We start from the raw sequence: 13267 nt of genomic DNA on the forward strand, positions 1-13267 counted from the left end.
TAACATCCCTATTAGTTTTTCGGTGTTTTATGGAATGAGGATATTTAGTATCCTGTTACGTGAAATTATCTTCATGAGATAGTCTATATGATTCATAATTGCATAATATTCTATATGATTTACACTTGCGTAATATTTGCGTAATCAGGTTATAAGAAACTCCAAATAATTTTATCATTATATTTATGTACGGGTGCATTTATAAATATCGATATATTATATATAATAAATAATATATATATATAAATATAATATAATAGATATAATATATAATATAATAGATATAATATATAATATAATAGATATAATATATAATATAATAGATATAATATATAATATAATAGATATAATATATAATATAAAAGATATAATATATAATATAATAGATATAATATATAATCTAATATATAATATAATAGATATAATATATAATATAATAGATATAATATATAATATAATAGATATAATATATAATATAATAGATATAATATATAATATAGTAGATATAATATATAATATAGTAGATATAATATATAATATAGTAGATATAATATATAATATAGTAGATATAATATATAATATAGTAGATATAATATATAATATAGTAGATATAATATATAATATAGTAGATATAATATATAATATAGTAGATATAATATATAATACAAGAGATACAATATATAATATAATAGATATAATATATAATATAATAGATATAATATATAATATAATAGATATAATATACATTATAATAGATATAATATATAATATAAAATATAAACTGTATAATATGTATAATATATATATAACATATATAAATTATATAATATATTTAATATATATATAACATATATATAATATATATATATTATATATATAATATATATAATACATAATATATATACTATAATAATATATATAACATATAATATAAAAGAATATATAATATATAATACAATATGACACAAAATATAATATAAAGAATAATACAATATATAACATACAATACAATATATAACATAATATACATAACATGTGTTATATATATATATATGTACAACATATATATAATATGTAAAACATATATAATATGTAAAACATATATAATATGTAAAACATATATAATATGTAAAACATATATAATATGTAAAACATATATAATATGTATAACATATACACAATATAAATATAACATATGTACAATATATATAACATATATACAATATATATATATAATATATATACAATATATATAACATATATACAATATATACAACATATATACAATATATACAACATATATACAATATATACAACATATATACAATATATATAACATATATACAATATATATAACATATATACAATATATATAACATATATACAATATATATAACATATATACAATATATATAACATATATACAATATATATAACATATATACAATATATATAACATATATACAATATATATAACATATATACAATATATATAACATATATACAATATATATAACATATATACAATATATATAACATATATACAATATATATAACATATATACAATATATATAACATATATACAATATATATAACATATATACAATATATATAACATATATACAATATATATAACATATATACAATATATATAACATATATACAATATATATATATAACATATATACAATATATATATAACATATATACAATATATATAACATATATACAATGTATATAACATATATACAATGTATTTAACATATATACAATATATATAACATATATTACATATATATATATATATATCATATATACAATATATATCATATATACAATATATATCATATATACAATATATATATCATATGTACAATATATATATCATATATACAATATATATATCATATAGACAATATATATACCATATACAATATATATATCATATTCAATATATATATATAACATATATACAATATATATACCATATATACAATATATATATAACATATACACAATATATATATAACATATATACAATATATATATAACATATACAATATATATATAACATATATACAATATATATATATAACATATATACAATATATATATAACATATATACAATATATATATAACATATATACAATATATATATAACATATATACAATATATATATATCATATATACAATATATATATATATATCATATATACAATATATATATATATATATCATATATACAATATATATATAACATGTATAATATATATATAACATATATAATATATATATAACGTATATATGATATATATAAAGTATATATTATGTATATATAACATATATATTATTATATATATATATATATATATATATATATATATATATATATATATATATATTAGTATTAAAACCATTCGAACCTTTATATGTGGCTTTTAGCCGGGGACAGTCGTTGCAAAAATCTGAAAATGTAAGAAATGGAAGTCTCCGTGTGTAGAACGAACGACAGCATTCCGAATATATGCGTAAGATAATAGCAATTTTCATGGTTTTTATTTTTAGCCTTGTAGCGTACATGTCTTCATAGCTCAGAATTTAACGCAAAAGAAAGTAAATCGTGGGCTTAAAGCTTTGGTTTCGATTGTTGGCGTTGGCGTAGTTGTCATTTTGAAAAACTTGTTAAGTTAATATTGTATATTAGTTCCAATATAATATAATAATTATTAATACGGAACTTTCATGAATGAAATTATTATATAAAAACGTATTTTACCGCCAAGGAACTTCGAACAATAATTTCCTCTTTAAATGTGTTCCAGTTTTAAATAAAAAGTCACATTTCTATTGTTACATTTAGAATACTATTAATAATTGAAATATTAAATTATAAAAAAGATGAATAGATTGAATGTGAGTTTACATGGGAGGAAATAGAAAAGAGACTTTACCAGGTGAAGCATACAAATGTTATTGAGATTATCCTTCCTTTAAGAGTTTGCTACGGATTGATTTTATAATTTATTAACGGTATCAGGATTTAGTTACCAAATGGCTATTTACACACCTTTGCGATTTTATTGTTTTGTTTTCTATTGTTATTTCAATTCCTTTTCTATTATTGTATATGATCTCTGAGTAAGTGTACATCGCTGAAAGGTAATATAGTTTGCTTACGCATAATTAAATAAATATTTGCGAATGTATGCATAGTATACACCAGGTTAGAACAAATTACACACATATAAATATATAAATACAAATTACACACATATAAATATATATATATATATATATATATATATATATATATATATATATATATATATATATACATACACTTGTGTGTATGTATGTTTCAACGGAGGCATGCAACAATCTGTTATATTTTTATTATGTGTATTCTATCGCCTAGACAATATATTTGTATATATATATTACTACTGGAATAGTTTCTTTTATAACGCTTAGTTTTTTTTTTCTAATTACTATCTCACTTGAACTTGGATGGGTTCGGACATTTGTCTCTTTTATATTTCTCATTATGGCGGGTTGATTTCAATAACATTCTAAATGAAGGCTTCTTCAGCGCCTCGCTTTGTTCTGCAATTTACGTTATCATTTCACCGTCTCCTATTCCTTTCTGTTGATCTTAATATTTTTTCACACAATTCTTTGAGCATCGTTTGTGGATCCGTTGTCAACATTTACGGATGAAAGGCCGAAGCTATAAGAACTATCGTAAGTATTCACTTCACAAACGAAAACAGCCGCATCAATGGGTTTGCAATATGATAGGCAAATATTATTTGTATATATCTGAACGGAGTTAAATGTGATAATTAAATGCACCCCGGTGTGTATATATATATATATATATATATATATATATATATATATATATATATATATATGTAAAATAGTTCACCGATTCTCTTTACTATTATGCCTCGCTCCTAGAACGCAAGGTTGTCTTTGTAGCACTTGATAAGTGTCACCACTCCGGAGATGACTCCTTTTTTCTAGAAGTATTTTTTTCTTACTATATTTTGTTTCGGCAAGAGTTTGTCAAATGCTGACTTAAATTTTCTGGCAAACATTAGTTCAGCGGATGACAGGTTTGAGTGTTTTCTGGTTCGGCGTAATCCTGTACACTTGTAGGAACTGCTGAAGCGCCTTGTCCGTTGGGACTCCTGAGTTGATTTTGTTTTGTTTTTTCAGAGCTTGCTGTAAGGTGATAACAAATCTTTCCTCGAGCCTGTTGTGTCACGGATGATTGTGATATGGTTAATTTTGGATAAATTACAGAACCACTTAAACTCGTCAGATAGGATTTGCGTCCCATTGCCACTCACAATATACTCTGGCTCACCGAACCGAGCACATACTTCGTGTAGAAAGGTTGTTGTGATATTAATCGTACGTTTCTTTAAATGTAGCATTTCTGGGCATTTTATAAAACTATCTGCCACTATTAAGTAGTTATATTATTCTACTGGACCAGCGAAATAGATGCGCAATTTTGTCCCAGGATGATCCATCTCCGTTCATGGTTTGTGAACAATGGCCGTTGACTTTGTTGCTATCGCACGCCATTTAAATCTATGAACCATGTTTGCGATATCCACAGCCATTCCCTCCCAATATGTAAAGCTCCGCATAAAGTTAAAGAGTGTTCGTTTCTCCAACATTTGCGGAAATACTACTCTCTCAATATAAAATAAAACCCCCTCACATATTAAATAGATCTCCTGGAGTTTTCATAATTTCTTACAATTTTGTTTTTTTTCTTATGTATAAAATGAAATCATAATTTTCAGCTTCTTTTTTTATATTAAGTGTACGTGTCAGTTCTCTTGCAATTTTTATCATGCTTTTATCCACATATCTGCTCTGATATTTGCAATAGTAGAATCTTAAAATGTTTCTCTTTGAATCTGTACGAGTCATAATAAACTGCCCGCATGAATTGTTTTTAGACGATAGATGCTTTGTGAAATATATAATTGAGAAGATGTTCCCCATCTTAACAACCGATTTTCCGTATACCCGGGTAATCCCATCTTCGAGCCAAAGACTGTGATTAGAGGTTTATGATCCGTATCTAACAAAGTTCCTCCCGTAGATGTATCTATGAAATTTTGTTATGAGGAAAATGTTACTCAGTCTCTTTTTTTATTATTTGTGTATAACTTCTCTCTACTGGAAGTAGTGTGCAATTAGTTTACTTGAACACTCCAACATTAACACCTACAATATCCAGTTTTGGATTGTAATGGGTTAAACACATGTAGATATAAGAATTTTCCTTATTTCATCAAATACTTTTTCACATTCTACTGTCTATTCCCATGCCTTGTCTTATTTCAATAGTCTATTCAACGGAGCTGTTTGATTGTGCAATTCTTGTAATGAGCGCTTGGTAGTAATTAACGAGCCAAAGAAAACTTTCTAGCCTCGCCACCTTAGTGGGATTTGACATGCCCCTAATTGCAAGGGACCTATCCGGATCAGGAAGTATGCCATTTTTGTTGATTATGTGTCCTATGTATTTGTTTTTTTTTAAACCAAATTCGCACTTTGACTCGTTGATTTAAACCCTAAGTCCTGAATATTTTAAAATACTTGATTGAGATGCTCTAGATGTTTGTCGACTGTTGCGCTCCTTACAATGATATCGTCTGGATAGACGCACCAACATTCCAAATCATTCAACTTGATGTCCATAGCTTGTTGAAAAATGGCAGTTACCAGTAATACGAAACGGACGCATTTTTGATTTGTAATAATCCTCTATATGTGTTTATCCCTAGTAACATCGAAAATTCCTCTTAGCTTAGAATTTGTATATAGGAATCGGATATTTTGGAAAATATATATCCGCTATTAAGCATATTAAAGATATACCCTCTGGACTCTGTAAAGGTAATCCTTAATTACTAAGGGCAACCCTGTCGAAATATAGTGTTGACTCTGATTAGGGTTAATTCTGTTTTGATGCACACAATCGGGGCAGCCCATAATTTAGATGCAACTTTCGATATAATTCCCATTTTTCCACTATATGAAGTTATTCGTGATTTTTTCTACTCCTGCGAAAGAAACGTTACGTTTCTATTTACAAAATTGGCATAGTATATTCGTTGAGCTTAAATATGATGTCAAACTTTCTATATCTTCTAAGACCAGGTGTAAAAATGTCCGGAATTGTATTTTAATTCTTCTTCAATGGCCTGTCTTGTTTGCATGTTACTTTCTATTTTTGTGCGACACGAGTGTGAAGTTTTATCTCATAATTCGAATGTTTGAATGAAATCCATACCCAACAAGTTTTCTCCATTTTTTTTAAGAATAAAAACGCTTAATTTTTAAAGGTCCCGTTTAGCTTCATGGGAAGTACAAGCTCGCATTCGAAGTTAATTTTCTTGCCGGTTACCGTACGAGCGAGTGTCGTTTACTTCATTATCAGATGCCTATTTAAAAATGTCCATAGTTCATTATTGTCAGGTCTGATCCTGAATCGAACTGAAATTAGATTTTTTTTTTCTGAATATGTCAGTCGTTACATATTTCCTGTCTGATTTGATATACTTGTTTGTCTAATTCGGCCATTGAATGTTTTTGCTTTACAACACGCATTGTGTGTCCATTCTTGCTGCACACGAAACATTATTTCCATATGGACAATTTACCTCCCAGTGTCTTTCGTTGAAACCTCTGCAGTTATATTGAGGGACATTTTCTTCATCTTTATTTTTTTATCTATATTTTTTTGTCTATTTTTATAATACGCCGACATTTTCCTCCAATTTCTGGCTAATGGGTATTTAGACTGGTTTCATTTTTTTATTTTTCTAATACAAACTATATCAGCGTCTTCGATTTTCCGAGACTTTTTCTTTAAAATTAGGGCCCGCTGGCAATTGTCTGCTAAATTCTGCAAGGAAAGATTCTATTCAGATTCCACTTTAGACATAACTCTACGTCTTATTTGGGAACTCTTAGTTAATACAAGTCCTTGAACAAAAGTTAAGAAGCTTAAATCCTCTACCGTAATCTCTGCCAGTCTGAAGTTATCACAATGCCTATTTACTATAAATGCATATGTTAAGCAATCTTGATCATCGAATTTAGCGACCTTCATGCATAACCATTGCTTGTGCCAAAGCAGTATCTTTAGTACAAACAGCTCCTTTAGCAATTTAACTGTCGCCGAGAAATCCAACTCATTTGTTTTCCTCGTGAGAATATAATCAGCAAATTTGCTGTTCCGTTGTACCTAGTTTTCTTAGTAATAGTGAATTCTCTTGAGTTCGACCAGCTTTCACAGTCTGTCGAGAAAATATCCTCATAACGTTTATCATACAATTCAAACGGTTTCTCCTCGTCTGATATTTCCAGCGAATTAAATATGGTATTATTAGAATAGGTAAACCTTTCTTCATTTGCCGATTATTGTTTAATTTCTCAAGGATTAGCTTTGAATTTCTAAATGATTGTTCTGCATGTCTTTGGGGCTTTATATTGCTTCTTTGTGTAATCCGTTTTGAAATTCTCTTGTCTCTTTTTGGAATTTTTCATGAGATTTCTCGTTCTCTAATTGCAGGAGTGCGAAACGTTTTTCCTTTTTTTTTAATCTTTCATATTGTTTTTCATGATGTTTGCTGTCTTTTATCTTGTTTTGCAACAATAAATCAATCACTTCATCTTGATTTTCTTGATGTTTTTTCTGCGAAAACTATTTATTAATAAAGGCAACTGTTCATTTTGACACGGCTGACTTTTCTGTGGTGATTTGATGTATCGGGCTATGACTTTGGATAACTATTCCATGATTAGATAATTACGTGTATGCAACAATGAATACACATTTAATTTGTGTAACCCACAAATAAAAGTTGAACAAAAAAAATTAAACAAACTTATGTTTTTTGTATTTCATCTCTTGTTTTTGCCCCCGGAAGTACATGAAAATCAACTTTTAATATTCTTTTATATTTTGTGAACAGTCTCTCGGTTAATTGTTCTTCTATTTAAAGTGACAATTTTTTCTGAGTTAAAATTCACTAATACTTAGTCGCCCTCTAAAGACTTTTAAATATGAAGTTCTGTATCCTTCGTTGTTGGACTTTTTTTCAGCATGCTACGGAGTTGTCAAGTAACGGTTTTAATTAATATTTTTCCGTTTTGTCTGGATTCCACAATAACCCCCCCATTATTGAAGGTTTTTAATTATTAATATATCTCAGTATGGTTCTTTCGTACTTCGTCGCTATTGTTGAAACTCGAGTCAACACATAAGAATAAATAAGTACAAAAGAAAAGTAAAATAGAACAGATATATTCAGAGCGAGAATGTATATACAATATTTACATAGGGTTCATCGCACGAGGAGACTGTCCCTGAAGAAGGTGTCAGCTTGGTAATCGTAGACTACATCCCGTTGTCTCTCAGTCTCTCGTTGGGTTTCTCCTATCTTTCCAGTACCAACCGTATTCTAATTAGGTGGATCCTACCAAAAAAAAATACGTTACAGTTGACCGATATGTTGGAGACATTGTCCGAAATTAATCCTGCGATTGGTTTAATGAAAGATCTAGGGTGATTGGAGAATGAATGGACATGGTTTCCTTATGAATTGGCTCATGGTAAAGCCAGTATGATTCTTCATTTAAGTTTAGGCCTACGTCTAAAAGGTTAATGTATTTATTCATTTATAATAGTTATACTTTGGTCATAGCTACCAGACAGTTTTTTTTAATTTAATAAATGTTATATAATATAGTCTGGGTGTTGCTCTAGTTTCTAATAGAATGTGGTAACTATATAAGCGCCCTTGTAAATCGATATACTTTAATCTACATTAAGTTCATTTAATAGAGAAATTCCGACAAAATCAGTAACCAAGGCAATGTCCAACGAAACACATCACTTTGTGTATCTTTCCATGTTTATATTGTGTTATCAAATTATATTAGTGGTTTTATGGATAGAAATATAAGCCTAATCCCTTATTCGCAGAGGTCTGAATTGAAATAGCTCAGATAGAAAACTTTTTAGCCTCGCCACCTTAGTGGGAGTTGGCATATTTCTAATTGCAAGCGACCTATCCGGATCAGGAAGTATGTCATTTTGGTTGAGTATGTGTCCTAGATATTTGTTTTTTCGAAACCAAATTCGCACTTTGACTCTTTGACTTTAAACCCTAAGTACTGAATATTTTAAAATACTTGAATGAGATGCTCTAGATGTTTGTCGACTGTTGCGCTCCTTACAATGATATCGTCTGGATAGACGCACCTAAATTTCAAATCATTCAACTTGATGTCCATAGCTTGTTGAAAAATAGTAGTTGCCATTATAATACCAAACGGACGCCTGTTTAATTTGTAATACCCCTCTATAGGTGTTATCCCTAGTAACTGCGAAAATTCCTCTTTATTTAGAATTTGTAAATAGGAATCGGATAAGTCGATTTTGGAAAATATATATCCGCCATTTAGCATATTAAAGATATTCCCTCTGGACTCTGTAACGGTAATCCTTAATTACCGAGGGCAAACATGTCGAAATATTAGTGTAGACTCTGATTAGGGTTGATCCTGTTTTTATGCACACAATCAGGGCAGCCCATAATTTAGATTCAACTTTCGATATAATTCACATTTTTTCCTCTATATGAAGTTCTTCGTGAATTTTTCTACTCCTGCGAAAGAAAAGTTACGTTTCTTTTCTCCAAATTGTAAATTATCTCAGATAGGTGTTCTGTGTAATAAGATAGAAGGCGATAGATTGGAAATGGTTATCTATGTCAAATATTTTGTTTCCCTCCTAATCTACCTAGAGTTAGATGTCGAATACATATTATGTAACTATGCATAATCACTTCTCTTCTGATAAGAAATATTTGGCTTTGAAACACAATGGTATAAAGAGGTCTCTCTTTCCTTAGAACCCTTATTAAATGAATGAATAACTCTATAAATATTATAGTATAGTTTTTTATCGTAAATTGATTCCTATATACGCGTCAAAACCATTTGAGCGATTATATATCCAAAATTATTTGAGCATAAATTATCCCGATAAGTATTCTCTAAAAGAATTGATCTCCTTCTTTATTTTTATCTATTAATATATATATATATATATATATATATATATATATATATATATATATATATATATATATATATATATATATATATATATATATATATATATATATATATATATATATATATATATATATATATAGAGAGAGAGAGAGAGAATGTATGTATGTATGTATGTGTGTGTGGCTGGTAGCGAATTGGCGCGTATACGGTTGACGATTTTTAAACACTGATTATATATAATGATGGAAGATGTATCGAGACACAGGAATGAGTATGTTTGATCTGCCAGAAGGTGGCTCATTAAAATTGTAGGGTCTGCGTTCGCGCCTGGTCCACAAGGTATGGAAATAAACAATTATAAAATTAAAAAAAAACATAAGACTATTTTAATAAGTATGTTTTAAGTTAAATAAAGATGAAATAATAAAATTGTGGGGTCTGCGTTCGCGCCTGGCCTGCATAGAATTGAAATAGCCACAAACTTTTACAAAGACGTTTAATATTTATCTGCGTAAATATACTTTGATAAGTATGTTTCAGTTTGAAGAAATATGGTATAATAGAATTATGGGGTGTTCGGTCGCGCCTGACCTCTATGGAATGGAAATATGTCACAAAGTTTAACAAGGTTGTTTAATATAGATCCACAGAATACTGCGATAAATTTTTCCGTGTGAACAGGTATGGTATAATAAATTATGGGGTTTATCTATTTTATTTTTACTTTCATCATATTTTGTCCTTGGTTTGATGCCCTCTAAATTCAACCCAAATTTTAAAGCATATCATACTTTCGTAAATCAGAGTCGATTTTCGGAAGACTGTTTCAACCCAGTCAACGACGGGTACGTTTCCTGGTATATATATATATATATATATATATATATATATATATATATATATATATATATAATGTATATGTATATGTATATATATAATGTATATGTATATGTATATATATAATGTATATGTATATATATAATGTATATGTATATGTATATATATAATGTATATGTATATGTATATATATAATGTATATGTATATATATAATGTATATGTATATATATAATGTATATGTATATGTATATATATAATGTATATGTATATATATAATGTATATGTATATATATAATGTATATGTATATGTATATATATAATGTATATGTATATATATAATGTATATGTATATATATAATGTATATGTATATATATAATATATAATGTATATGTATATATAATGTATATGTATATATAATGTATATGTATATATATAATATATAATGTATATATATAATATATAATGTATATGTATATATATAATGTATATCTATATATATAATGTATATGTATATATATAATATATAATGTATATATATAATATATAATGTATATGTATATATATAATATATATATATAATGTATATGTATATATATAATATATATATAATGTATATGTATATGTATATATATAATATATATATATATAATGTATATGTATATATAATATATATATATAATGTATATGTATATATAATATATATATATAATGTATATGTATATATAATATATATATATAATGTATATGTATATATAATATATATATATATAATGTATATGTATATATAATATATATATATAATGTATATGTATATATAATATATATATATAATGTATATGTATATATAATATATATATATAATGTATATGTATATATAATATATATATATAATGTATATGTATATATAATATATATATATATAATGTATATGTATATATAATATATATATATAATGTATATGTATATATAATATATATATATATAATGTATATGTATATATAATATATATATATAATGTATATGTATATATAATATATATATATAATGTATATGTATATATAATATATATATAATGTATATGTATATATAATATATATATATAATGCATATGTATATATAATATATATATAATGTATATGTATATATAATATATATATAATGTATATGTATATATAATATATATATAATGTATATGTATATATAATATATATATAATGTATATGTATATATAATATATATATATAATGTATATATAATATATATATAATGTATATATAATATATATATATAATGTATATATAATATATATATATATATATATAGTACGTCTATTATACAAACATTATTTGAAAATACGTGCCTCCATATTCCAGTGAAATCTAAATTTACAGAGGCCTACATCATTGGAGGGTAACATGAAGCAACACTAAAGCGACAGAAGATTTATTAAATTTTATAACACTTCATCGATGAGATTAAAAGACCAGAAAATATTTTCCAATTTAACCTCTTTACACTTAGCAGCTGCGTTGGGATGATTAAGTATGGATGATTTATTATTACATAACCATACTGTATTCAATAATTGAAATATATAAACATACTACAATTTTATATTTTCACTTGCACATGTTTATATATATATATATATATATATATATATATATATATATATATATATATATATATATATATATATGATATATATATATATATATAGTGGACAGAAAGTTGTAAGATGAGGCAAGTCATTGGTACCGTCGGTTTCAAATCCGATATTTACGACCGTTTAAGATATCCTTATCAAACTTTCGTCAGCCAATATTCGTCTCGAACGAATTATGAAAAAAAATTGGCGTCGCTGTTGAGGAAACACTAATAAAGATGATTTGTTCTTCTTGGCCTTTTGGCTAAGATCAAATGTAGCATATGTTCTTTAGACGCAACAATCCAATGTCTTCTCTCCCAGTGAAGAATCCTTTACGACTAAGACACGATTTTTACATTTTCTTCACGTTAATTAACGACCCTGGTGTCTAAATCTGTCAAGTGGGGAGGCATTATAAATAGGTACTATATTTAATGTAACAAAGTTTTAATATTACAAAAGTTATTGGAAAAATTAATTTCTGATTTAATTTCAAAATGCTCTGGAAATGGCGCTTCTTTTTAATTATAAAATGCGCTGGAAATGTAAATTCTGATTATTTTGTTTTGTTTACTTGCCTCCCCACAAGGGCAGATTTGAAGATGAGGTCAGTTAAAAATTGGGGGAAAACCAACTCCCCAAAAGAGTCACCCTAGTG

The 13267-nt window shown here is 26.2% G+C and overlaps 1 non-coding gene across 1 annotated transcript; it reads left to right on the forward strand.

Moving 5' to 3' along the window:
• Positions 1-12851: 12851 nt before the first annotated feature.
• On the forward strand, positions 12852-13054 carry LOC145264851 (U2 spliceosomal RNA). Its single transcript, XR_013864630.1, has one exon. It is a non-coding gene; the product is annotated as a U2 spliceosomal RNA (small nuclear RNA).
• The last annotated feature ends 213 nt before the right edge of the window (positions 13055-13267 follow it).

Source organism: Euprymna scolopes, chromosome 3 (assembly GCF_053919585.1).
Source record: "Euprymna scolopes isolate OS-2025 chromosome 3, ASM5391958v1, whole genome shotgun sequence".
Lineage (NCBI taxonomy): Eukaryota > Metazoa > Mollusca > Cephalopoda > Sepiida > Sepiolidae > Euprymna > Euprymna scolopes.